The following is a 9,829-nucleotide window of genomic DNA, read 5'->3' on the forward strand; positions in this document are numbered from 1 at the left end:
TTCTGGTACATTCTGTAACATGATCTTCCTCAGTGGTCAGGTGCTACACAGTACACAGTTAACCCCTTCGGTTACTTGTTACTCCTCACATTCCCATAGGTAGCTGGTTGGCCATAGTAGCAGTGCCCACCCTGTGGAACCCCCTCCCACCAGATGTCAATCAGCTAAACAGCTAACTGGTTTTTAGAAGATACCTGAACGCAGCCCTGTTCAGGGAAGTTTTTAATGGCTGATGTTTTATTGCATTTTTAATATTTTGTTGGGAGTTGCGCAGAGTGGCTGCTGGGGCAACCCAGTCAGATGGGTGGCATATAAATAATAAAATTGTTGTTGTTGTTGTTGTTGTTGTTGTTGTTGTTGTTGTTGTTGTTGTTGTTGTTAATGGATAGGCCTTTGGTCTAATCCAGCAGGACTCTTCTTAGGTTTTTAACCCACCCTCAAAGCTCTGATTGACCAAGTGATTGGCAAAGTGATTGACCAGAGAAGCGGACACGGAGCAATGGATTCAAACTTCAAGAAAGAAGATTCCACCTAAACATTAGGAAGAACTTCCTGACAGTAAGAGCTGTTCGGCAGTGGAATTTGCTGTCAAGGAGTGCGGTGGAGTCTCCTTCTTTGGAGGTCTTTACGCAGAGGCTTGACAGGCATATGTCAGGAATGCTTTGATGGCGTTTCCTGCTCGGCAGGGGGTTGGACTGGATGGCCCTTGTGGTCTCTTCCAACTCTATGATTCTATGATTCTATGATTCTATGACTTCTGATTTCAAAGATCCTCGAGAGAAAGGAACAGCGTGTGGATTGTCATAAGGCCATCTGGCAAAGGACCGGCAGATAAACCTCTCAGATCGTTCAGCACAGATACATATTCTCCATCGTCTAACACCAGAAAGCGGCGTCTTGCGTGCGATTTGGAAGGCGCTGCCCTGCTCTGCCGAAGCGAGGGGATGCACAGAGGCCAAGCTTGAAATCCTGTGCATGGTTCCGCTTGACAAATGGCGTGCTAAAAATGGAAAGCACAGAACAGAAGGCAACCAGTAGGATTAAAAAAAGAAGAACACATACACACACACACACACACACACACAGAGAGAGAGAGAGAGAGAGAGAGAGAGAGAGAGAGAGAGAGAGAGAGAGAGAGAGAGAGACTTTGGTTCTTCAGAAAGGATGGAGAGAGGAGCAAAGGAATCTCAACAGCAAAGCCTTTGAAAATTGAGAGCTGAACGGAGGGACCTCGTTAAGGTAAACAAAATTTTCATAAGGGGAGCAGAAAAGATAAACGCTACCTGGGTTATTATTAGCTCACGTCAGATACGGGAACAGCAGGGCTGTGCACTTCAGACATGGCGCAAGAGCTTCGCAGAGTTTAAGTGGAATTCCTTGCACAGAATGCGGTTAATAGATGGAATGTGGCATTGCTGGCAGCAGGAGAAACAATCAAGCTAAACAGCCTGCAGAGCTATTAGAGGGTGAAATACATATTGTGGAATGAGAGACAACAGGCTTGCCCATCCTCGCCTGTGTGTTTACTTAGAAGTCAGCTCCACTGAAACCAGCAGGACTTGATCCCAAATACAGAGGCACAGAACGGCAGCCTCAGAGGCAGAAGGAGCCAAAATAGGAAGTCTGCTGCTGGCGGAATAGTGGCTGTTGTTACATTTATTTGTTTGTGGCTTTCTCCCCCCTTCAGAACCCTGAAATGCTCTTGAACTGGCTGTTGAAAGGATGATGACTGACTGTCGTGGGTAGAGAACGAAAAAGCTAACGGAGGACGAATGGAATGCAGTAGCATGAAAAAGGACCCGGCTGGCCAGAGCTCTGAAAGACAGTGCATTCCACGCTGCAATGTCTTGTTGCAGGCCCCACTCGTTTTGACGATAACAAATATCAGATTCACAGGTACGAGTGTTTAATGATGTTGGCCATACAACCGCTGCACTCTTTTCGTCTGCCTGAAACATCTGCAATAATGTCCTGAAAGGATTTCTGGGCATTTTGCTGTGTGGAAAACATACTTCACCTCTGCTATTTGGTGGAGTAATAGGGTTATTTGCTATTGGTATTTCTTATTACGTTTCTGCTGTTATTCTCAGGGCTTAGAAAATGCAGCTGATTGATTTTTTCCCCACCGTGGTAGGCCAGTCCTGTGATTGTAATAAGGGCCAACTGCTGGAGAAGTATTGGGATGAACCATTGATTAAGTTGACACCGCAATCTATTTTCCTGCATGTCGCAGGCTGAATTTACAGTCCGTGTACACCCACATTACTGACACATTGTTCTGTGTGAATAATCTCGCCTGGGCGACTTTGCCTGTGCTTGGCTTTTATTAATATTAGAATACCTCTCAGAATTCTTCAACAGAATGAAAGGGGAGGCCGAGGAATTTATACCAAAGCTTCTTCTTCTTCTTTTTTTTAAAGGAACAGGAGGAAGTACAATGGGGAGAAATGACATAGATGTTCAACATGGCTGGCAGAAAAAGCCGCATTTTCCAAACAGGAAGGCAACAGTCGCAATCCAGGTGAGCACATTTGATAGGTTGTTTTAAACAGTTCTTTTTTTCTGGGGGGACACAGGGGTACACACAGCCCTAAACATTTTGTGAATCTAACAGGAGAAGAAACTAAAAAAAAAATAAGAATAAAAATAGTTTCTTCTCTAGCACGGTGAATCGTTGGTTCCGTTGCTACTCCCGATGGCGGCCTCATTTCTTATCACGGTGTTTCCTAAGTCTCAGACAGAAGTGAATGTTTAATGTGTGAAGCAGGAGTTGGAATCTAGCATGGTGATTGGTCAGTTTCGTTGTTACCACCTCCAATGGTGGCTTCATTTCCTTTCCCAGTGTTTCCTGAGTCCCAGTTGGAAGTGATCATTTAATGTGTGAAGCAGTGTGGAATGGATTTAAACACTGTAGCCAACTTAACGTTTATAAAATTGGTAGGCCCTCTGTGTTTGTTTAAGCCTTCAGTGTATGGTTTTTGAAAGGATGACACCTGGCGACGGACACCAACAGCAAACAGAGGAATCGGGAATATGTTAGTGCACACAACCTCACGCCAATGTGGAAGTTACTGTGAGCTGTCAGCTGTGTAATATGAGGTTATGCATGTTCTTTGTACTTTGGTCCATTTGCTGTATTTATTTCCCCCAATTTGAACTAGAAAATTGTGATTTTCTTGAGTCAAAATGAGAGTACTCCTATTTTTTAAAAATGAAAAAAGCACTGTTTTTAAGGTACCTACTTATCTCATGACAGTTCTTGCCAGCACCTGCAATTCTGTAAGAATGGCTTTCGGATTTCATTTTGTGTTGATGTTTTTCTTACATTATGACTCATAGCTGTAAGATGAATGCAGACAAGTTGAGATGTGGATGTCCAAATCACACAAAATCCTAGCCATGAGGGCTATACTCTGCTTCCTCAGTTGGAGTCAGTAGTGCGTCTGAGTACCAGTTGCTGGAAGCCACAGGATGCTCTCAGATCCTGCTTCTGAGTTTCCCTCTGGCATCTGGTTGAGCCACTGTGAGAACAGGATGCTGGACACCAGATGGGCTGCTGGCCTGATCCAGCAGGCTCTTCTGGTGTTCGTTAAATGAAATGACAAAAACCCTAAAATGAAAACTAACACAAATGCATTTTGATTGAAGGTCTTCTTCAGTGGTTTCTGGCAAAGATACTTACAGTACAGCAGTACCTCTCCGCTTACGTAATCCTCTGGTTACGTAAACTTTGGGAAACCCAGAAGTATTTTACCGGGTTTTGCCACGCACGCATGCGCAGAAGTGCTCCTCTGGTTGTGAAAACCTCAGGATCTGGCCAGACCTCTGGAATGGATCCTGCCTGCAGCCAGAGGTACCACTGTATATAAGAAAGAAAGAAAGAAAGAAAGAAAGAAAGAAAGAAAGAAAGAAAGAAAGAAAGAAAGAGAAAGAAAGACTTGTGACTCTCCAAATGTTGACATTAAACTCCCATCATCCCTGACCATTGACCATCCTGGAGTTGTAGTCCAATGTTCCTCACCCCAGAATTGTAGAATGGAGCAGAGAAGGGAACTCAAAAAGAGTTTGCCACAGGGCCAAAGTTCTCTCTGTAGGCCGATGCAGAAATCTTCCCTGTTCTTCTATGCCCATGTTCAATTTGACATGCCCGCCACAGCCGTCTCGACTAAAATAAATGCATAACGGATAAAATGAGAGCCAATAATGAAGGATGACCTCTCCCAGCTGCAGTGGGCTCTCCTTTAAACCCTTGGCGAAGATCATTAGTGTCTTGTCGTAAATGCAAAGCTAAAGGTTATTGTTATTGCCAGAGCTGTCAATCTCCTTTGCAAATAATGAGAGCAACGAGAGGCGCAGCAGCAGCAGCAGCAGCGGTGGCGAACGGCCACTTGAAACAGTTGGAATCCCTCTGTGCTCTTGCACGCTTCCCTTTTTTGGGAAGGAAAAAAGAGCTTTCGGAGCCGTTGCAAATGGCAGTTAAGAATAACAGATCTCCGCAGCCTGTCTGGCTCCAGGGTCATTTAACTCATATACCGGCACTGGCAGCTTGAAGGGGAATCGAGAACGGAAGCCAGCTATGCGTGGAAATCCTTTATTTTTGATTTGTAATGTCTCAGCATGGAGGATCATGGGAAATCAAGAGAGATTTCTTGTGTTGCTTTTTTTTAAAAAAGCACGAGCTCAGAAGCACTCTCTCTTTTGCAGCCAGTGTGGTGTAATGGTTGGTTTGTTGGACTATGACCTGGCAGGCTGGGGTTCAAATCCTCCCTTAACCTTCAGCTCACAGGGTTGTTGTGAGGATAAAATGAGGAGGGGAGAACCATGTACCCTTGAGAGCTGCTTGGAGGAAAAGGTGGTATATAAATCTAACAAACAAACAAACAAACAAACAAATTGGTGCAAATTGAACCATATGTACCACCCTATCAAACTAATTATTAGTCTGGCTTTTAATCTGTTTGTTTTGCATTTACTTTTGTGGGATGTGAAACTTATAGCAGTCAAGTACAACATTCCTACAGTGGACATGATGGGGAATGTTTTGTATCACTTGGGAGAAAACTTCCTGTTTCCTCCTCAGCTGGGACAGACTTCCACTGCATGTGACTTGAAGTGGGTGTGGCCTATTCTGGGTAGAGGAGCACATCTCCTTCTGCTTCTTTTTCTTCTCCATTTTTGTTTTCCTATGTATTAGGAGAAGTGACTGCTCAGTCGCAGTCACTTGGGACTAACTCCCTTATGGGATAGTTCATGTAGATATGTACTTTTGTAACCTAAGTCTGCCTTTTGGGGATCTAACTGTGAACTGAATGATTGTAAGTAAACTACTTTTACATTGACTTTAATAAGACTGCCGTGTCTATTCTTTTCAAGAGGGACAAGAAGGGATCTTATCAGGAATCTGATATTGAGAGGCTCAGATGAGCCTGCAACAAGTTAACCGCTGTGCGATTAAAGGGGAATGTTTAAACCAGGCATCCCCAAACTGCGGCCCTCCAGATGTTTTGTAACTACAACTCTCATGATCCCTAGCTAACAGGGCCAGTGGTCAGGGATCATGGGAGTTGTAGTCCCAAAACATCTGGAGGGCCGCAATTTGGGGATGCCTGGTTTAAACTCTGCTAAGATACAGAACTTCCTAACCCAAGTTAGGAAGCATATCACCAAACAATATATCCTCTCCTGCCTCCCTGAACATTCCCACAACTTTTTAATGATTGGTTTGGTATGTTGTATTTTTGCATTGTGCTTCACACCACTTTCTGATTCTCAAGAAAAAAGAAATGAAAAGTGGTATAGAATATTTTTAATTTACACTAAAAATGAAGAGGAAGGAAAACGAAAACAGAGCAAAACGGTAAAGGATCCATAAAGGCAGGGAAAGCTTTTCGGCCCTAGCATTGGGAAACGGCAGGAAGGAAAGGTGCCCATGTCTTGTCTTCTGCTTGTGGTTCTCTGTGCCGGCGCCAGCGGAAGATGCTGCCTGTCTGATAAACTCGGCCCTCTCCATCTTCAGGGCCATTTGCCTTGGGAGCCAGGTTCACGTGATGCTATCGGTGGATGATTTATGGCCGTTGCCTCTCGCCTGACATTTTTGGGGAAAGTTTTCATTGTTCATAACCGGCTTGCAAACAACGGCAGACGTTGCAGGTGCAGCAGAATTTTAAATGCGAGCGCAATTAAATGGGAAGTGGGCCGCCAGCCGCCAGCAGGAAGCTTCCCCGTAATAATACAGGAGAGTGGAACTCTCTGCAGTATTGATCTTGTGATGTTTCAGCGAGAGGTTGCTTCAAAGCACAGTTGCTACATAATGGCATATGGTCTCTCTCCTCTCTCTCTTTCTTTCTCCCTCCCTCTCTCTCCATTGCTGCTGCTTCAATATTTTCTGCATAGCGAGGATGCACTCTGCCAACACCTCTGTGGCAATAATTGGATCAGATGTATGTTACAAGCGAAAGATGATAAAAAAAAAAACAGCTCGCTTGATTGTTGTTTAAGCTCTGCGGATATCTCCCGTCTTGTCCCTTTGATAGATTCAGCTCCTTTTTTTTTTTACAAGCGTACAAAGTGCACCTCTTAAAAACAATTAAGAATCTACGGTAGCGGTGAGGTAAGGGGAAAAGAGGAGTGGGTGGGGAATTAATATACATGCAAAGGATGTAAGTAAAAGAAGACAGAAGTTTGTGCAAACAACATTCTTTCGACCTCCGGGGCGAGGCGCGTGGCCAAGGCTCCCGCTGGTGGAGCAATGCCATCCACAGTTGAGTTGTCTATATAAAGGCACGTGGCTCGAAATATTACAAGTTGCAACACCTTGTGAGATTTATTGGTTGAGAGTCTGGCAGAGCTGATGAGGCAGGGAATATAATGCACACCTAGCTGGCATAAATCAGAGCCGGGGACACGAGACACCAGATTCGTCTCTTGTTATGCAGCTAATATCTCCAGATTGCTTTTAATCATTTTGTTTTGTGCCCCCCAGAAGCAGGAAGGGAGAAACATCATACGCCACATGCGGCGAACGTCATCCATCTGTCAGTTTCCACCCCAAGGCAGTGCAATGGTTCACCTGATCCCTGTGCATAAGGAGGCAACCCTGATGTCTTGGCGGCGCTTGCCATTTACAGAAGCTCCGCTCTGAATTCGAATTCTAAAGCAGGGGCCGGGAACGTCTGGTTCGCAGGCCTAATGAGGTCCACCAGGCCTCCCCATTTGACCCACCAGGCATTTGGGGCCAAGCAACACCCACCTGCTCTTCACCTGACATCACGTATGGGACGAGTTTAGTTGCAGCTGGGGCAAAGAGGGGTTTGCAGCTACCTTTGATCGGCTGATCGACAGCACTTGTAAAGCCCTTGGCAAGGCTGATTGTCCGGGGCTGCAAAGCACAGCTCACAGGACTCTCAGCAACCACCAATACTGAGGTGATCATTGCAGTCCAGGGGGCTTGGAGGATTCCCCATCCCTGTTCCTGCATTGCAGGGGGTTGGACTAGATGACTCTTGGGGGTCCCTTCCAACTCTACAATTCTATGATTCTCAGTCATAGAGCATGCAGAAGATATCAGGTCCAATCACCAGCATCTCCAGGTAGAGCTGGGAAAGGCTCCTGCCCATAACCCTGGAGACTGGCTGCCAGTCCGTGTAGACAATAGTGAGCTAGATGGACTGAGTTGGCATCAGGCACCTTCCTATGTCCCCACGATTGCTGTGCAGTCAGCAGCGCAGCCATGTGCTGTGCTGAGCGCTCTCACACTGTCCATTTCTCACAGCTATTATTACAGGAACATCGTGCAGGTGCGAAGCTATACAAAGCCTCTCACATGTCGCAAGCACTCGCAGCTGGAAGTTGGGACGGTTCTTACACTGCAGCCACCAGAGACTCCTTCCATAGGTGCAGGTGAAGCTATCGGTTGTCTGTGTCGCCCTGCGCTTGTCTTCCTAGACAGAGATGAGGCAGGAGTCAGCATCCAAAGCTGGTAGTCATTAATGCAGGAATGGAACAGAGCTATGGGTGAAAAGCAAAACAGGGAAAGCAACACAGATCGCAAGTAGACAGATTCACCTACTCTTATTCTGAGCCAGGGAGGAAATAAGCCCTATGCGGCTTGGGACCCTTGTACCTACGGGACCGCCTCTCCTGGTATGCCCCACGGAGGACCTTAAGGTCCACAAACAACAATACTCTGGAGATCCCGAGCTACTAGTGCCAGGGCCTTTTCAGTATTGGCCCCGGCTTGGTGGAACGCTCTTTCACAGGAGACCAGGGCCCTGTGGGATTTGTCATCTTTCTGCAGGGCCTGCAAGACAGAGCTGTTCCGCCTGGCCTTTGGGTTGGATTCAGTCTGACCCCTGTGTTTTCCTCCCTCATGGTTTTGATTTATGGACTACTTAAAATGAGGCTGCATTATTCTAAATATTAATATTGTATTTTAATCTGTATTTTAATTAATTGTTTTCTTTTCTTTTATGTCTTACTGTAATTTTATTGGTGTTAGCCACCCTGAGCCCGGTTTTGACTGGGGAGGGTGGGGTATAAATATATTATTATTATTATTATTATTATTATTATTATTATTATTATTATTATTATTATATTCTCAAGTCTTCTGTGAGGCAAGCATCATGAACTCCCTGAAACTCACAACACCCCAGCCTGGAAGTAGAGTTCTGTGGTATTTCTACACATATATGAGGGCCTCCAGATGTTGATAGACTACAGCTCCCAACAATCCTGAATGGCTGGGGCTGGTGGGAGTCCAGCCATATTCAGAGGGCGACAGGTTCCCCAGCCCTGCAATATATAAATAAATAGGTGGCGCTGTGGTCTAAACCACTGAGCCTCTTGGGCTTGCCGATCGGAAGGTCAGAGGTTCAAATCCCCACGACGGGGTGAGCTCCCGTTGCTCTGTCCCAGCTTCTTCCCACCTAGCAGTTTGAAAGCATACCAGTGCAAGTAGATAAATAGGTATCACTGTGGCGGGAAGGTAAGTGGCGTTTCTGTGCGCTCTGGCACTTGTCACTGTCCTCCGTGCGCCAGTAACGGTTTAGTCATGCTGGCCATATGACCAGGAAAAGCTGTCTGTGGACAAACGCCGGCTCCCTTGGCCTGAAAAGCGAGATGAGCGCCGCACCCCATAGTCACCTTTGACTGGACTTCACTGTCCAGTGGTCCTTTCCCTTTCCCCTGTATAAATAAATATTTGGATATATTGGTGCCGCTTTGCAACATGTCTTCTCCAACCTCTGGCAGTGTTGCACCCAAATAATTCCCATGAGAAGCAGGATTCCTCCTCGAAAGTATCCCCAGCACTTCCAGATTGTAAGCCATTTTATTTTTTGGAATCATTCCTTGGACATATATGATTTCACAGAAATTAGACAAAGAGACTGCAGTCCTAAGCACATTTACGAGAGAGTAAATCCCATTCAACACATTCAAAGTCCCTGGCAGGTTCTGTTCATGGTTTTCCCCCTTGCAAAACTGGTGTGTGTGTGTGTGTGTGTGTGTGTGTGTGTGTGTGATAGATATACTTGAATCACTGCAAAAGCAATCTCTGGAAGGAAAGAAAACATGACATCAAGCTTGGCCCTCAAACATGCAGGATTACCATTACTATGTCATATAAAACAAATCCTCTTTGAAACACAGAAGTCAAACGACCTATTTCTGCAAGAGGATTCCAAACTTGTCGTATAACTCATTCAGGTTCCAAACACAAATTGCCTGTAAGTGGAACGATATGGACCAGAACTTTCAGAAAGCACCATCTTTAAAGTGGGTTGCATTGAACAGCCTAAGACTGTTAGATAAAGGTAAAGGTACCCCT

The 9,829-nt window shown here is 45.5% G+C and overlaps 1 long non-coding RNA gene across 2 annotated transcripts; it reads left to right on the forward strand.

The window, feature by feature from the left end:
• Positions 1 to 1,072: 1,072 nt before the first annotated feature.
• On the forward strand, positions 1,073 to 8,556 carry LOC118085289 (uncharacterized). 2 transcript variants are annotated; one of them, XR_015949732.1, is made up of 4 exons: positions 1,073 to 1,239; positions 1,688 to 1,896; positions 2,421 to 2,521; positions 6,983 to 8,556. It is a non-coding gene; the product is annotated as an uncharacterized LOC118085289 (long non-coding RNA). The 2 variants fall into 2 exon arrangements; XR_015949733.1 differs by lacking the exon at positions 6,983 to 8,556 and adding an exon at positions 3,649 to 5,343.
• Positions 8,557 to 9,829: the final 1,273 nt, after the last annotated feature.

The sequence above is a fragment of the Zootoca vivipara genome, chromosome 4 (genome assembly GCF_965207765.1).
Source record: "Zootoca vivipara chromosome 4, rZooViv2.hap1.1, whole genome shotgun sequence".
NCBI classification, from domain to species: Eukaryota; Metazoa; Chordata; class Lepidosauria; order Squamata; family Lacertidae; genus Zootoca; species Zootoca vivipara.